This window comes from Apteryx rowi, unplaced genomic scaffold (assembly GCF_003343035.1).
Source record: "Apteryx rowi isolate R43461 unplaced genomic scaffold, aptRow1 scaffold_489, whole genome shotgun sequence".
In the NCBI taxonomy this organism is placed as follows: Eukaryota; Metazoa; Chordata; class Aves; order Apterygiformes; family Apterygidae; genus Apteryx; species Apteryx rowi.
This window is the reverse complement of record NW_020450748.1, coordinates 421,365-436,681: the sequence shown is the minus strand read 5'-3', so window position 1 is coordinate 436,681 and position 15,317 is coordinate 421,365. Positions and strand designations below refer to the sequence as shown.

The 15,317-nt window shown below is 39.5% G+C and overlaps 1 protein-coding gene across 4 annotated transcripts in view; it reads left to right on the top strand.

The window, feature by feature from the left end:
* Nucleotides 1-15,317, top strand: part of ANKRD12 (ankyrin repeat domain 12) — a 67,999-nt gene continuing 52,682 nt past the window's right edge. For 2 of the 4 annotated variants that reach the window (XM_026078809.1, XM_026078808.1), the window contains exon 1: nucleotides 3-181. The gene's annotated coding sequence lies outside the window, so the exon portion shown is untranslated. Of the gene's footprint in view, nucleotides 182-15,317 lie in introns of all 4 variants that reach the window. The other 2 variants (XM_026078815.1, XM_026078814.1) reach the window with 2 other exon arrangements.

Sequence of the window (15,317 nt, the reverse complement as noted above, 5' to 3'; positions counted from 1 at the left end):
GTTTCCAAACCCGACAACCACAGCGGCGAGCGCGGCGATCGGAGCAGGGGCTGAGCCTCCAGGCACCGCTGGCGGCGGCGGGCTGAAGCCGGGGCCGTGTCGGACCCCCGCTACAGGGCCGTCACGCGGGGGGGGAGCGGGGAGGAGGAGGACGCGTCCCGCCGCTTGTCCCCGGGAGAAGGTAAGGACCGGGGAGCGCCTCCCCACCCCCGTCCTCCCGCCGCGGCTGTGCGTGCGAGCCCCTCGCTGGCAGCCGCCGCCGCGGCAGCGGCCGCGCCCGAGGGGTGCCGCCCCCCTTTCTTCTGGCGGGCGGGCGGGCAGCGGCGGGGCGGGGGGCAGCCCCCAGCCTGCGCCCCTCGCGGGGGGTGTAACGCAGCGCGGGCTCCGCTCTCCGCCGCTGCCCGGCACCCTCCTTCCCCCGGAGCACCGTCCGCTCTGGGCGGCGGGGCTGCCGCGCCCCCCGCCGCGCCGCCGGGCATGTCAGCGGCGGGCAGCGGCTCTCCGCTGTCAGCCTGTCAGTGCCACGGCGGGAGCCATGGCCGCCGCTGTCACCGTCTAGCGGCTGCGCCTTTCCCGCCCGCCGAGCCCTCGCCGCCGCTGCCCCGCCGCTCGCCGCCGGCCGTTTTGCTGTTGTGGGGCGCGGGGGGCCGGCGGGAGCCGCGGCTGCGGGGCGGGAAGGCGGGTGCGGCATGGCGTTGTGCACGGCGGCGCGGGGAGNACGGGTGGCTGGGGCGCGAGTGGCGGAGTGCGGCATGGCGTTGTGCACGGCGGCGCGGGGAGCGGCGCCGCAGCCCGCCGCCCTGCCTCGCTCTCGGGAATTTTGGCAGCCCGGGCGGCCTCAGAAGTTGCTCCGTGGGGTTGCGCCGTGCCGTGCCGCCGCGCTAGGGTAGCCTGGTCTCGCCGAAAGAAACGCAGGGCGGGTGCGTGGCTCGTTTCTAACGCCTTCCGTTAAACGCTGAAGGCTCTCCAGTTGTTTTGCAGAATAATACCTTCAGCTGCGTGGTCTGTCACCAAAACGCAGCCGCCTCTGAGGTGGAGCACGGTAGCTCGCACAGCGCAGGTGACACTAAGCAACAAAGGAAGGGCAAGAAATGAATGAATGCCRGTCTCAGTTGCATAGTTCATCCTTCCAGTTCCAGCCTGACTACCTACGTGCCATCATTAATAGCTAGTCTTTTTTTTTAAATGATTGGATAGCTGATAAGTGAAAGGATTTTTTTTTTAATTGAAACTCCCAATAAATGAGTGTTTAATATCAGTATTATCAACCAGATGTGTTCTGGATATTGCTTAGACTCTGTGATATGTTCTATGCCTTTCCTTTGTGAGCCATGTGAAAGAAATTCTTAGTATGGCTTCTGAATTTTATATCTCTTAGTTGCAAGATAGCTTATGAGATAAGATAGCACTTTAATACAGAAAAGTAAGTAAGTTGTAATGCTTATAGGAACAAAAAGCTATCAGACAGATGTGAAACATACCCCAAATATGCTTACGTTCTGGGAAAAAGCAGTTTAATCTTGGAACGCTAGGAAAGGGCAAGATCATCGTGTCTATAAAAAAATCATTAACTTTTATTAAAATAATTTATTATTATTGACATGTCATGATTTGGAGGGGAGGCACTTCTGCTCTAGATCTGAAGCAGCAAGGGTTTTGGTATTTTTCAGTAAGGAAGTTGGTGGCAACCTGGTTGTGTTTACATCTTAGTTACTTGGCTGAGGGACATGGTGAGCCCAGGAAGTACCATGGGTGCTGTGAAGCTGTAAGACATCAGAATATTACACCTGTTCTTACTATTTCAGATCTGTGCAGATGTTGGGTGTCACTTGCTTTTCTTCATTCTTTAGATGAAAACTCAGATTCTCAGCTAACCTTGTGACTTGGTGAGCTGGGGACCTTAATCTCACCCTGTATGAGTTCAGTAGGTCTCTGTTCAAGCTTGAGGAACTGTCTGCTCAGATAAAATTGCAGTGTTTGAGCTATGGCAGAATACTTTGTGRGGAAGGTAGTGGTAAACCCATTTATTGCCTGTGTCGTATTTTTATTTAGTGCTTACACTTTCCTATGTCTTGTGAGCTAAAAAAACAAGAAGTGGAAATGTTGTTCTTGGCATCCAGTGGGCAGTGGCAGTCTTCTTGTGCTTGTGTCAGTCTTTTGCTGTTCAGTATGTGAGTCCCTTCTTTGATTTCGTGGCTTTTCTCTAGTAATCGCTGAGTCTGGCCAGCATGCAGATAGTTCGCCAGAGTTTTTGGTTCTTTCACAAAGATGACAGCTGAATCTGAAAGATGCAAGGATTTCTCCCTTCCCATTGCCATCCCTTTGTGAGTTGCTCTCCCACACAAAGAATTACTCAAAATTATTTGTGAACTCTGAATGTTATAGACAACAAAACTTACGACAGATGTTGTGTAAGAAAGCAAGCTTGGTGCAACAAACTAAGTTCATTTACAGTTTCTTACAACAGCCTTGCACAATAGATAACCTATTTGAGAAAAAAGACTGATAATAAGCAGGATGATTAAGTGCTTGTGTGAAAAGTCAAGATATCTTTGGTGTTATTGGGGGGGGGAGTTAATGCCATACCATTTACATTAGGATTAAAAGCATAAACTGAAAAATGAATGCCCATGTTTATTAAGTAGAGATTATCAATCATAGGCTCAAGTGGTGGTTTCTTTGCACCGTTCTTTGTCTGTTTAAATTGCTACAAAACCAAAACCTTTTGCAGCATGAATTTAACTAGATTGAAAAGTCCTGGATACCCTTTTAGCTGAAACACTAGCACCTACAAATGGCTAAGCTAGAATATCTTCCTCAATATTTAGYGTACAGATATATAAAAAGAAAATGTATTTGTTGAACTGGTTTGTCATGTTTAGAAGATCTTACACTGATGAAATTGTCTGGAAGACTAGTATAGTTGGTCCTCTTCAAAATTGGAAAGAACTGTTGATCGCAAAGTATGTAATGATTTACCTGCTACCGCACTATGAATACACATATTCAGAACAACTTACTCTTGACATTTTTTGGATCTTATTTTATGAAGAGGTGGGCTGGGCATGAATGTTTGGCATTTTTTGTTTTGCATATTCTATTGCAGATGGAGTAGTATAAATGTTGATTGGTCATTTATTCTCCAGATCAGCTTGTATTTTTAACTACCTCATTAGACTCTACTTAGATTCTACTGACAGATGGTATGAAATAAATATTAGCTCAAACTCTATCTTGCATTTCTGTTATGACACTGAATGGGTTTATTAACTGAATAACAGAAGTCAGAGCCCTGCTAACATACATAGYTGTTTTCTTAGCAGTTCATTATTATACCTGAACTCAACTCTTAGAAAAGTTCCTTTATAAGCTCGTTGAGCCTTACTTTGTTGCTTATCAGTTGAGGACCTTTATTGACACCTTTTGTAAAATTTAGACATTCATTTAAAGAGAGACTTCAAGCCCTTTAGAGTTGGTATGACCTTGCCTTGGCTTATTTTGGGTTGTCTCCATGGATCTCCCAGAAGTGTCTATRTATCTGCTGCAACTGCTCCTATCTTTAGCAAAGAGCAAATGAATAAACCCTCCCCAGTTTCATGGCTGCTACTTGCACCGCCCCAGGTGGTGATATTGTCATAAGTGGATTGGTTTCACACTTTTATGTTAAGAGAAGTCATTAGCAATACTGGAGAGATTATTATGATTTATATTAGAGGCAAAATCTAAAAATGCAGATGGAGGAAGAAGACTTAGGACGCTTTCTTCCCTGCATCTGTTATGAGCTTTTCACTTGCCAGTAGCCTGGTGGAGATGGAGTGTATTGGAACCGCTTTGCTCTTGCCCCATGTGATGCATTCATGAGACTGGAAAATGACAGAGATAGAAAGCACTATCTTTCCTGTTAGCTTCAGAACGTATGAAGTGCAATAGAAAACAAAGAATAACATTTTGTAGTTCCAAAAGTATTGTGGTAAAAGTCTTAGAAAGTTCCATCACTTGATGATAGCAGAAATGAGCTTAGTTACCTGAAGGCATTTCCTGCAGTGTCCTTTCTCTTTCAAAGCCTTTTGTATTAGTCCTGCTTAATAGGTGTCTGGCTTTTCAAACCTTTCAGGCTCTGGTAGATGGATAGTTTCCTTAGCTAGTTTGTGGAAACATCTCCTTCTTCTGTATGTTCTCTTCAAGATGATATGCTACAAAGAATGCTGACTGAGAGAAATCAACTTTTTATGGTGCTCTACACTGTTCTGCTACCTGGTAGTCTTGATTCTTACTACTAGCTTACCGATAAAAGAAAAATGGAAAGTTTTTTCACTGATATTTTTCTAGAGTGGGTAATGTGTCTTGAAAACCATATTACACTTGGATTTAAAAAAAAAATTTCTTTTCTCCTGAAAATAACTTGTTTTTTGCTTTCTAATCCCTTTGATTTCCAGATGACATAGTAAAACATTGAGCGTTAATTGCAATACTCTGAATATTTATACATTCATGCAAACATTTTTCTGGTTGTTCTGTTTTCTGTTTCAGTTTCATCTGTTCCCCCACTACCTCTTTCCCCCTGAGAAAAACTATTTCACTAAAGGAACTGGTATATTATTCTGTTGTTACTTGTGTGATGAGTGGGATGGCCATGAGATGGCAATAAAGACTGTTGGATATTTTGCACATCTTCACAAAGTAGCCAGAATGAGAGCCTCAGTCTCTCATCCTCAGTAGATTGGGGGGATCTATAAGCAGGCCTACTCTTCTGCATCTACTGTTTTAGGTCCTGCCAATAATAAGACAGCACTAGAGCAGACCATTTTACTCATGCTGAATCCTGTTAAAGTTGAAGGACTATGAGCAGGCAGGCATTGGTGGTTCCTCTGCTTTTAGCCCATGAAAGGCCTTTGTGTGTTGTTAAGCTTTGTTCCTTCTGGGACTGCTGCAGATAAGCTTTGGGTTTTCTTGCTTTTAAGTTGAATAATTATCAAAGAAGCTAATGAAGGTTTAAATAGAAATTACTGAGGTTCTAGTAATAATATAGTAACATAGAAAGTGTATTTGAAATCTCTTGGCTTGCAGATCTTTAGAAATTTCCTGATGGAGATGTAAATTCCTGTATAAAGAATTTAAGCGTAGTAGGCAATAGGCTTGCTCTTTGAGTTTGTCCAAGTACTGACAGAAGGGCTCTTAGGTGTGTGTCTTTCTTAGTTGGCAAAGATCTGTTTACTTACGTGCCTAAGGAATAATCAATAGATCAAAACTGAGGCTTACAACTCCACTTCTCTATTTAGCTTAATGGAGTATCATCTTATGCTAAAATATTTCTGCAGGTGCTTCCTTTGAACCCAGAAATCATCCTAAAAAAGGTTGAGAGGAAGCAGCTGTGAACATATGAGTCTTTTAGACTTGTAGATTAAAAGGGAGGACTAGTAATGGATTTTGCAATAGGGCAGTGTCTTCAGCTCCTGAGAACCAGTGTTCTTGGGCAAGTGTGGCTCTTTCTCTTCTTTCCTGAAATAGATTCCTATTTATAGGGTCAAGAATCTCCTTTATTTTGAGAGGCTGTCTGGTAGATCGGGAGGTCCCTTCAGGCACTCTGCAAGCGTACATATGTCTGGCTTTCAGAGTAAAGAGGTGCGGGATTTTTCCATGTAAATGTTTATTTTGGTAGCCAGGTGTGTCCCTCCGTAAGAATAGGATACTTCCCAGCTTGAATTCTATGCTGTCTTAGTGATCTAACATGAGTATCATATCAGTATCCACAAAGTACACAGGTTTTTCTAGCCACCTGTATTAAGTCTCTGTTGAAATACATGCTCTCTGGGCTACATAGCATAAGTTGCTGGAGAATGTAAGATTTAAGATTTAACTCATATGTTTCATATGCCGAATATATCAGCAGGAGGAGAGAACTGCTAGTGGACGTGCTGTCTCCAAGTTAAAGAACAGTGGAATTTCTGATTCATAGAGTAGAGTCGTAGAGTAGTTGAGTTTGGAAGGGATCTCTAGAGGTTGTCTAGTCCAGCCCCCTGCTCAGAGCAGGCTCAGCTAGAGTAGGTTGCTCAAGGCCATGAGCAGCTGAACCTTGAATTCAGCCTAATAGTGTGAATAAAATATTAAGTGCTAATTTCAGTTAGTTTGCTATGGTTCCTTCCTGAGCCTATTGTTAAAAGGTTGATAAATTCTAAAACTGTCAAACTTTTTTCCTTTCAGATGTCGAATAAAACTTTTTTCCACTGTTGTAGGTAATGGGTTTTTCCTGACTAATTTCATTTTTAGTAGTCAAAGGATGCATTGTTATTGTGCTACCTGCGTGTGATAGTCTTGTAAAACACTCTGGTGTATTCTACTAAGTTCTACTATACAGATTCTCTGTGAAGCCTTTAATTGGTCATCTAAATTTAAAAAAAAGTAAATGTTTGCATAAAGACTTCTTTGCATTTCATCTCAATTGCTAAAAAGTACAACTTCTGATTTAAAAATGTGGGGTTTTTTTAAGTTGTTTGAATTAAAACTTATTTGAAGAAGGTCTTTTCCAGTGTGAGCAACTAAGTATGCTCATGAGTGAGAAACTGAAAGTGAAACCACCTTATTTTCTATTATGAAAGAAGAAATATGAACAGTAACTAGAGCATAAATATTCATAAGAGCACTTCTTCAGAAATGGTCACTTGAGCATTGGTAACATCTGAAGAGAAACTTACAGCATTTTTGATTTTGCAGAATTCCTTTCAAGGAGAAAACCAATTATTTCTTCAACCAGTTGTATTTGCATTCTTTTTGCTATCTGTTTTGTTTCTTCCCAGTGCCTTCTTGCGGAACAACAAGCTATATGTAAAAATAGCAGCGCTAGTATGTTCTTTGGGAAGAAAAGGGATTTATCTGACAGTATAAAAATGCACTTGAGAAGAAGAGAATGTTGACAAACATCCTTCAGGATTGTCTCAAGTTCTCGTTGCAGTTCGTTACTATCCTGCTTGCAGGAATGCCGCAAATGCTGTAGAAATGGTGAATGTAGTACAGAAGGAATCATGCCCCTTGCCACTATGTAGGAGCCATTCTAACCCAACTGAAATAGGAGCCAGTATCAGTGATTTCTGGAAGGAAGGTTTTATCACCGTTCCTGGGAGATCAAATGCATGTTTTTGTTTTTATGCTAGAAGATCCCTATTGTTTTTTTATTTTTATATATATATATATATATATACACACACACACACACACACACACACACACATACATATACATAAGCTTCAACACAGCTCCTTCAGGATCAGGGAAGATTTTCTGCTTTTAAACCATTCCTAACCATTCTTTGATATAAATGTCATTTTCTTTACATAATACAGGTTACACAAACTTTTAGCTTCAGTATTTTAACACTTTTCATTCTAAATTAGCTTTGTCATAAAATATTAACTCAAAGGCTTTGCATGTAGCGCTTCTTTGGCTATTAAGGAGAAAATGATGATTAGAGAGAATGGGATGACTTTTTTAACAGCAATATATTTCTGGTTTATTAATATAGATTGTTCCATTCTGAATGATCTGGCATGCCATTTTGATATTAAATGGCCTGCTATCTTGTGCTTTTGTAGAAAAACTAGTGTTTTGCAAATTCTATAGTGAAAATTTTATTAAGATTACAGCTTTGCAAGATCATCAGTAACATACGTGTCCAGTCCACATGCCTTCAGTATTGAGTTAGCCCATAGGTCTCCAAAGACTTTTGTGAAGTAATGAATAGTTCTACTGGCCATAATCTCACGTTAGCAGGAATTGTGTTCTGAAAGTTTATCCTCACTATAAATATCTGTAGGATTTAGATGTAGATCAGGAAGTACCTATTGCACCAACACTCCTATGGCCCTTTATTTTTCTTTTGGTAAACAATTAATGTTTGAGTTTTCAGGCTTGCAAAACTATTTCAGTTCAAAAATTAAAGTGAAAATTTTTTTTTGTTCCTTCAAGTTCCATTTCATTCAGTGCTTCCATGCTTCAGTTTTCAGTGTGTATTTTTCAGTGTGTGAAATTTTTCTTGCAGGGTCCTTATTGCAAAGCAGCATCTTCTGCACTCTCCTGTTCTCAGGGTGGTGCCCCCTTAGTGTTGCCTGTCAGTTTAGGCTATGGTTGGTCAACATTGGTTTTCACCCTGAACAATGTTATGTAAACAATTTAATTCCCATATCATCTTTTTTTAAAAATGTCTTGGGAAGGAGCTGAGTGTCCTTGGAGGCGTTAAGGGGTCAACTGGGAACGAGTTCACCCCTTCCTTACTTCTCTTATTTCATACCTTTTCTCAGCACCTTGTCAGGGACATGGGAGGCAGTCTTTTGATGTCTTTTGGGGAGACGTAACTTAATGCAGAAGGATTTTCCCTGTTCTTAGTTCCGTGAATCTAACTGATTCTTTGGGTATGTCTAGTCCTTTGAAAATGGCACCTTTTTGGATACCTGGGTTTTAATACTTAGTAGACTACTGTGAAACGTTAAAATAGAAGTAAACCAACTAAAGCCTGAAATACTCATTTTCTTTAATTCTTCCGTGCAGAGTTATCTATGTGGAAGAATGTAAGAAGTCATTTATAGATAGCTAGGAACCTTTTGGTTTTTTTCCCCTCCCTCGAGTTCTATTAAGAAATTGAAACTAGATTGTTTGTCATAGCACTTGCAAGGATACTTTGACAAAAAGTTGATTTCTATAACTTTCAGTATCTTATCCAGACATAAGCAGTAATTAATTCCATATGATCTTAGAAGTCAGATACCAACAAATTTTCATAATCTTGATGTGCAGAGTGACATTTACAGTGGGAGGAGCTCAAAGTCTGTCTGGGACTGGAAACTTCAGAGAGTAAAGGAAGGAAATGAGAGTGTGTTATCCATAGAAGTGAAACAAGTGCTTCTTGGCCATATATGCCCCCCTCTTTTTGAAAAGTGCAGTGTAACTAACCTTCATGCTCTGCTGTGTATGAAATGCCACCTGCCATGTACAGTAGCATTACTTGGTTGCCGTTCTGCAGATAGCAGAATGAGATCATGATTTGACCTTTTTTGGTGGGGACTCCACTTTACATAATGAGCGGGATGAATCTCTGGGGATAAACTACCATCGTGTAGTCAAGGATACTGCTGTCAGATTCCTGACTTATTGCAGAAGTTGGAATAAGTTTTCTAATTTAGGAGGAGGTTGCAGGAAGAGAAAAGAGGGTCCCACATTGATGAAAGTTGAGTGCTGCCCCTGAAAATTAGGTTTGGGGGTTTTTTTGAATGTTTTGGAATTCCTCTAAAATACAGACTTTTTATGAGCATTTGATAAGTGTTTTCTTCACTTGTGGGCAGCTGCTTTAAGGCTTTTTTCCTTCGCAGTGGTGGGGAAAGGGAGTCAGTTGCAAAAATTGCAACCAAAATTACTGGTAGCTTTGGTCTAAACCAAATATGAAGTGCTGTATAACATGGTATACTCTGGAAAATCAGGTCCTTGATGTAATTATGGATGTGGCAAATTACTAAAGCTATTGACTTTAATATTTCTGTGACTCTAAGTCCCAATCTGTAAAATGAAGGAAATAATGCATTCTCATTTTCCAGGAATATTGTGGAAATAAATGAATGTCTGAGAAGTGATCAAATGCTTTTATGATGAAAGCCATGGAAAGCAAAAGGTTTAGAAAACGCAATAAATAAAATACAACATTCACAGGATGAGAAAATAAATATTGGTTAACTGTTAATTGAGCATCCACGTCATACGTTAAGGCCAGGAAGAGGGCCATGGGGAAGGAGAATGAAATGCGATTATGTAATTATATAATTATTGAAGTTTCAGATTGTGAAGGAAGTTTTAATTTTGGCATTTTAAACTTCCAATGGCTTGATTTTGTAACCATAATATTTTTTAATGTAGCTCTTTGGTGTGATTGTTACATAGACTTAATTATCTTCTTGCACTGATTTTAAGCTGCTCTTCATCTGTTCAGTTGTGATTTTTTTTTTTCCTGCTTTTTTTTTTACATTCATTGCTGTATTTTGTGATTATTTTTTTTCTTCCTTCCTGTTATAAACATGCTTTGATCTACCTTGTCTTAAGAACAGCATTAAATGATGCATTTAAACMTTTTCCTGTCAATGGGTGTAGCTTTCTGGTCCCTCCTTCACTTCCAAATACTCTAGGCATCTTTTCAGAGAACACCAACTGGAGTGTTCTATGTGTAATGCTGGGTTTTGTTTCTTCTTCCTCCCTTGTATTTCATTCTTCATCTTCTCAAATCTGTCTTCTGCTCTCTGGGAATCTTGGACTAAGTAAGTTCTTCAAAGTATAGTTTTCCCTCTGTCTTAGTCAGACCACAAGTTTCTATTAATATGTATGTGTTTATTTCTGTGCCTTTCTGTGGTTCTTGAGCTTTTGCAATTCTTCTATCAATCTTTTAGGTTGCTCTTTCTAAGTCTTTAGTGGATCAGTTTCCTCACAACTTCTTAATTCTTCAAGCATTCGAGGTTGTGCTGTTTGATCCTGCATTCTTTTAAAATGACAATGGTAGGTACTCTTATCCACAAAATTGGCTTTAAATGCTGTCTCCTTGCTGATCACTCAAATCAGTTTTTCCCCATCTTGTCTATTTGGTTGTTCTGTCAGAGGTTTTCATGGATGGCCAATCCATTCTAAACTCARCAGAGTCATCGATACCAGGCCCTTGATTTTGAGGGGGAAGAAGGGAGCAGATTCTGTGTACCATCAGTTTTCCCCCTTCCATCATTTTCTTGCAGTACTTAAAACATCATTGTCTTCTATTAGCTGTGTCTTATCTCAGAGTCATCCTTCTCAGTTCAGCCATGCATTGATCAGTTTTAAACCCTGTAGAGTTTTCTTATGTATTGTCCTTAAACATATCTTTCATTTGCTAAAACAAAATTCTTGTCTTCCTTTTTTGTCTCAACAAGATGTTAGGTAAATCTGTAACCTTGGTCACCAAATCTATGTGTAGAGCTGCTGTTAAAAGCAGAATCCACCTTTTTGGTTGTTTGARGTAGAATTTTTTCCTCTGAAGAGTATCCCTCTGAGTCCCAACACAAAATATTTTTTTCCTTTGTTTTTTCTTTTTTTTCTTGAGACTATTGCAGCAATATGTGCCTTCATCTCTTGTTCGCTTTTAGTATGGCAGACAAAAAGAGACATCAAAAATGGGAAATCAAACCCTTCTTCCCACTTTTAATTTATGGACAGTAAATGCTGTATTGTTTTTATTGTCCRGGATAAGTCCTCCTTTTTGTTTATGTGGGTTTTTTGGTTTGTTTTTTAGTTTCCTTTCCTTTAACAGAATTCAAGGCAAGCTAAAACAACAAGGAATTGTGGTATGAGTGATAAATAAATTTTCTTCTTCTGGAAGCAAGTGAAGCTACTTTCTACAGGCATATCCAATCAGTGGTTCCTTGGAACTTCATCAGTATGTCCAAAATTTTCACACAGCAACTGAAGCAAGTTTCTTTAATTGCTATTAGAATTTACCTTTAATTGCCAGTAGTAAGAATGATCAGAGAAAGTTGAAGTCTACTTTCTGTCTTGAATGCTACTTAAGTATTTCAGGAGGGGTTTTGATGGGCAGACTTGAGGTTCAGTTCAAAAGGAATGTTCAGAAAATGACTCTAGCTTGGCTAAATCCAAGGAAGTATAAAAATCTGTAAGATATTAAATAGATTTATATATATATATAAAATGTACACGGTTTTGGAAGCAAATTAGTGCCAGTGTGTTGGTTTTATTGTGACAGGTAAATTGTGGAGTTTTGCTTGGAAGTGCGTGACCTGAGAGATGTCCTGCACCGCTTCAATAGATGTTTCAGTCCTGTTTGTCTGGYGTTTGCTCTAAGTGTAGTTGCAAGAGAACATCACAGAGGTCCAAACTGGAGATGATGTAGGTATATTTCTAATGATGAGATGTGACACGAGAGGAGCAAGTTCTTACTCTGTGCAACTCTTATTGAAGGATGATATATCTATAATTTAGAAACCAGTAGTACCTTTAAAATTCTGTTAGAATCCATGCAGCAAATCTGAAAGACATACTGGCATGTGGTATTTTCAATGAGTGAATAAGATTTTGTAAATTAAATCTTTTGTAATTAAATTCCTTTTGGGCTGAAGTTTTCTTTATCATGATGTGCTGTTTGTAAAACCCTGTTGTATGATTTGTATGTACACCAGTTACTAATGGATAGGAAAGCTTGTGTTTGCTAAGCATTCTTTTATCTTTTTTCTTTCCTGTTCAAGTAATAAATTCAACCTACCCTATGTAAGACAAAAGGAGAGTTGAGAATGTCTGAGTTACTAGATGACTGAGGGACTTAAATGACCTCCAGATGTCTTTCCAACCTCAACTAGTCTATAATTCTATGAGCAAAAAATTCCTTGTGTTCTTCTGTAAGCACATGTTCAGTTAAAAAATAATGCTTTACTTGTTAAGATTCAATCAGAAAACTAAGGATTCAGTCACTCCTTTAAAGGAGTGTATTTGTTAGAAAGAGGTTGACAAGTCTACTGCTGCTGTTAGCACTGAAATAAATCTGAGAGTATTGTGAGATTTATGGAACTTGAAACCAAGCACAAATCAACTCAGACTCTTAGAATATAGATTTGAAGGCATTTGTAGCCCAAGGTCTTGTATATGCAAATGCACCAAAACTCCTGTGAAGCTCCTAGTTTGTTTTCTAAATAGGAGAGGATTGTATGTCCTCTCATTTTTTGTTCTTCCTAGTAGAAATTCCTAGACTATTAGATACATTCTTTATTTTGGTAGGAAGTAGTGGTGAGTTCCTGCTGAAGTACTGGAAAATATTTCTTGCTGCCTGAGTGTCAGATGTTTTCAGAGACTTTATCCTATCCCTGTGTAGTGTAGTCTGGCATGCTGTGAGTAGGTGCTTCAGAGTACATTAAAAGCTGTTCTGGAGGTTGTGAGTAGTTCCTGCTCATTCCTGCTCTGCTGTTTAAAGACACCTTTATAAAATGAAGTTCTGGTATTTTGTTATTGCAGAAAGATTTGTAGAATCCTTATATTTCTTGATCTCAATTTTCTAAACATTTCAAACTAAAATGTAAAAATAGTCTGATAGGACAGTAAGTCTACTGGTCCATTCCATGTATTAGCTTGGATCTAGAGAGTCTCCAAAATATACATATCCAAGTCTCCTCATGGCAGATATTTCTGAAAGGAGTTTGTGTTAGGCTGGCTTTTTTTTTTTTCCTTTTATTCTGCTGTATCATCTAAAATCTTGGAGCGAGAACTGCAGTGGAGAGGGCGGGGGGGAGGTAAAAGCACTTTTTCTGAGGTTGCACAATAGGTGTAGCAAAGAAAGGAGTAAAACTGATCTCAGTGTTGCATGTTCTAGCCACAAATTCATCTCAAATATTGTGCAAATTTTGAAGGAAAATTATAATAAATTATAATAAGTTCTCTACTTCTGGATCAAAAAAGCTTTTTGTTATATTTTATTATCAAAGGCTATAAAATCTGCCAGATTTGTGACTCATGTCCACACTGGGTACTGCATTTGCACTTAATGTAGCAACAGACACTGTTGCCTTAGACCCTGTTTGTTTCAGAGTACGGACTGGATCTCAGCTCTTTCATCCTAACTGTGACAGTGGAACCTGTGTGGGCTCAACTGTCTCAATCACGTGTGAAAGGAGCTCGTGGGTATTTTCCAAATGAAAGATCACAAGAACATTTTTGTTTGTAAAAGCCACTGCATGCATCATTCAGGTACTGTTCTCTCCGATATGTTAAATTGGTGCTACCTAAAGTCAGTATTTAGTAACTTAGTATTTAGTAACTTATTCACTGATTTACTGCTGAAGAACAGAATTGCAAGTACAGTAAGACACCCTGGTGTGGAGGGCAAAAAGTGCCTGATAAATTGTTCTGTTCATTGTATTTCCTAGCCTTAAGTGTTCACCAGGTACAGTAAGTGATGATTTTAGAATTTGGTTTTAAATAACATAACATATGCAAAGAAAATTGCTGTCTCTTATTTCATCTTCTCTTAACCTAAATGTGCTCTGTTTTAAAATTTTTAAATGGACAGTATGCTCCTAGCTTGCAGCAGTAGCCAGGCTTGCCTATATGGATGTACTTCAGTGTATGTTTAACGGATTATAGCTGCATATGTCTAACATATTATCATCTTCTGGAAAAAATGTCCGTTAGCATACAGATCTCATATCTAGTCGGTTTTGACTTCAGCACCTCAGGAGTTTAGTTGTTCAGTAATCCTACTTAGAAATGATAATGCATGCTACTTTCTAGGATGCTGGACTCTGGCAGCAGTCTTGGTTGCTTAATATGTTTGGGAGGAAAAAAGTCTTTTTTCTTGTGTGTGATCCATGTAACTTTGTTTTTATAAGACTTTGAGCAAAAATAGTTCTAGGTTTCTGGTGCAAATGAAGGTGCACCTTCATTAGCTTTTTCATCGTCTTCATTACAAAGATCAAATAAACTGCAAGGATTATTGAATAACTGTGTTTATAGAGTCATCTGTTTTGAAAACCTTGGTACAAAGGCTATTATTTTTGTGGCTACCATCACCACTCATTTTGAAATTTTAAAATAATATTTTATATAATGTTCCAATGACATTTTTAAGTCTGGGCTTACTATTTAAAGGGCTGTTTTCTGTGGCAGGCTGGCATCTTATTCTATTGAAGGAGAAAAGGGCTTGGCCATCTTTTGGAGGAATCTTATTTCACTTTACTGAACTGAGCTATATTACAGAAAATACTGAAGGGGAGACTTCATCATAAGTTAATCTTGATTTCCACTCTCCTTCCCTCAAACTTGCAAATTTTCAGGCTAAAGAGAACATACAGATGCCTTGAGAATGTTTCAATATGCCGTGAAGTGAAATGATAATTCTTATATGAAAGATGTTCTTTCGGGATCTGAATCTTCTCTCTTTTGGGCAAAGAGATTAAAAAGTATAAGACAAGTGGGAGGAATAACTGGCTAGGTGAAGAAAATATGCTGAGGGATGGAATGGGAAGAGACTGAAAAGGGCAAAGTGAGTGGAACTAGCAGAACATTGTCTTGGGCTATAGTTCCCTTCCTGGCACTTCTTAAAAGTGGTCCTGACTTCCATTATMTTTTCTGTACCTTTTCTCCCCAGCCTTCCTGCTGCCTTTATTCCCAGTCTTTATTACTATCTCCTGGCAGTGCTGCTCACAAGGTCTTCACTGCTTTCTTACAGCAGCTGCTCCTTCTAGCAGTATTGGTTCTGATGTGAAGTCGAGCTGCAATAAGCCTGTTGGAGCTTACTATATCTGAAAAACTGAAACACATAC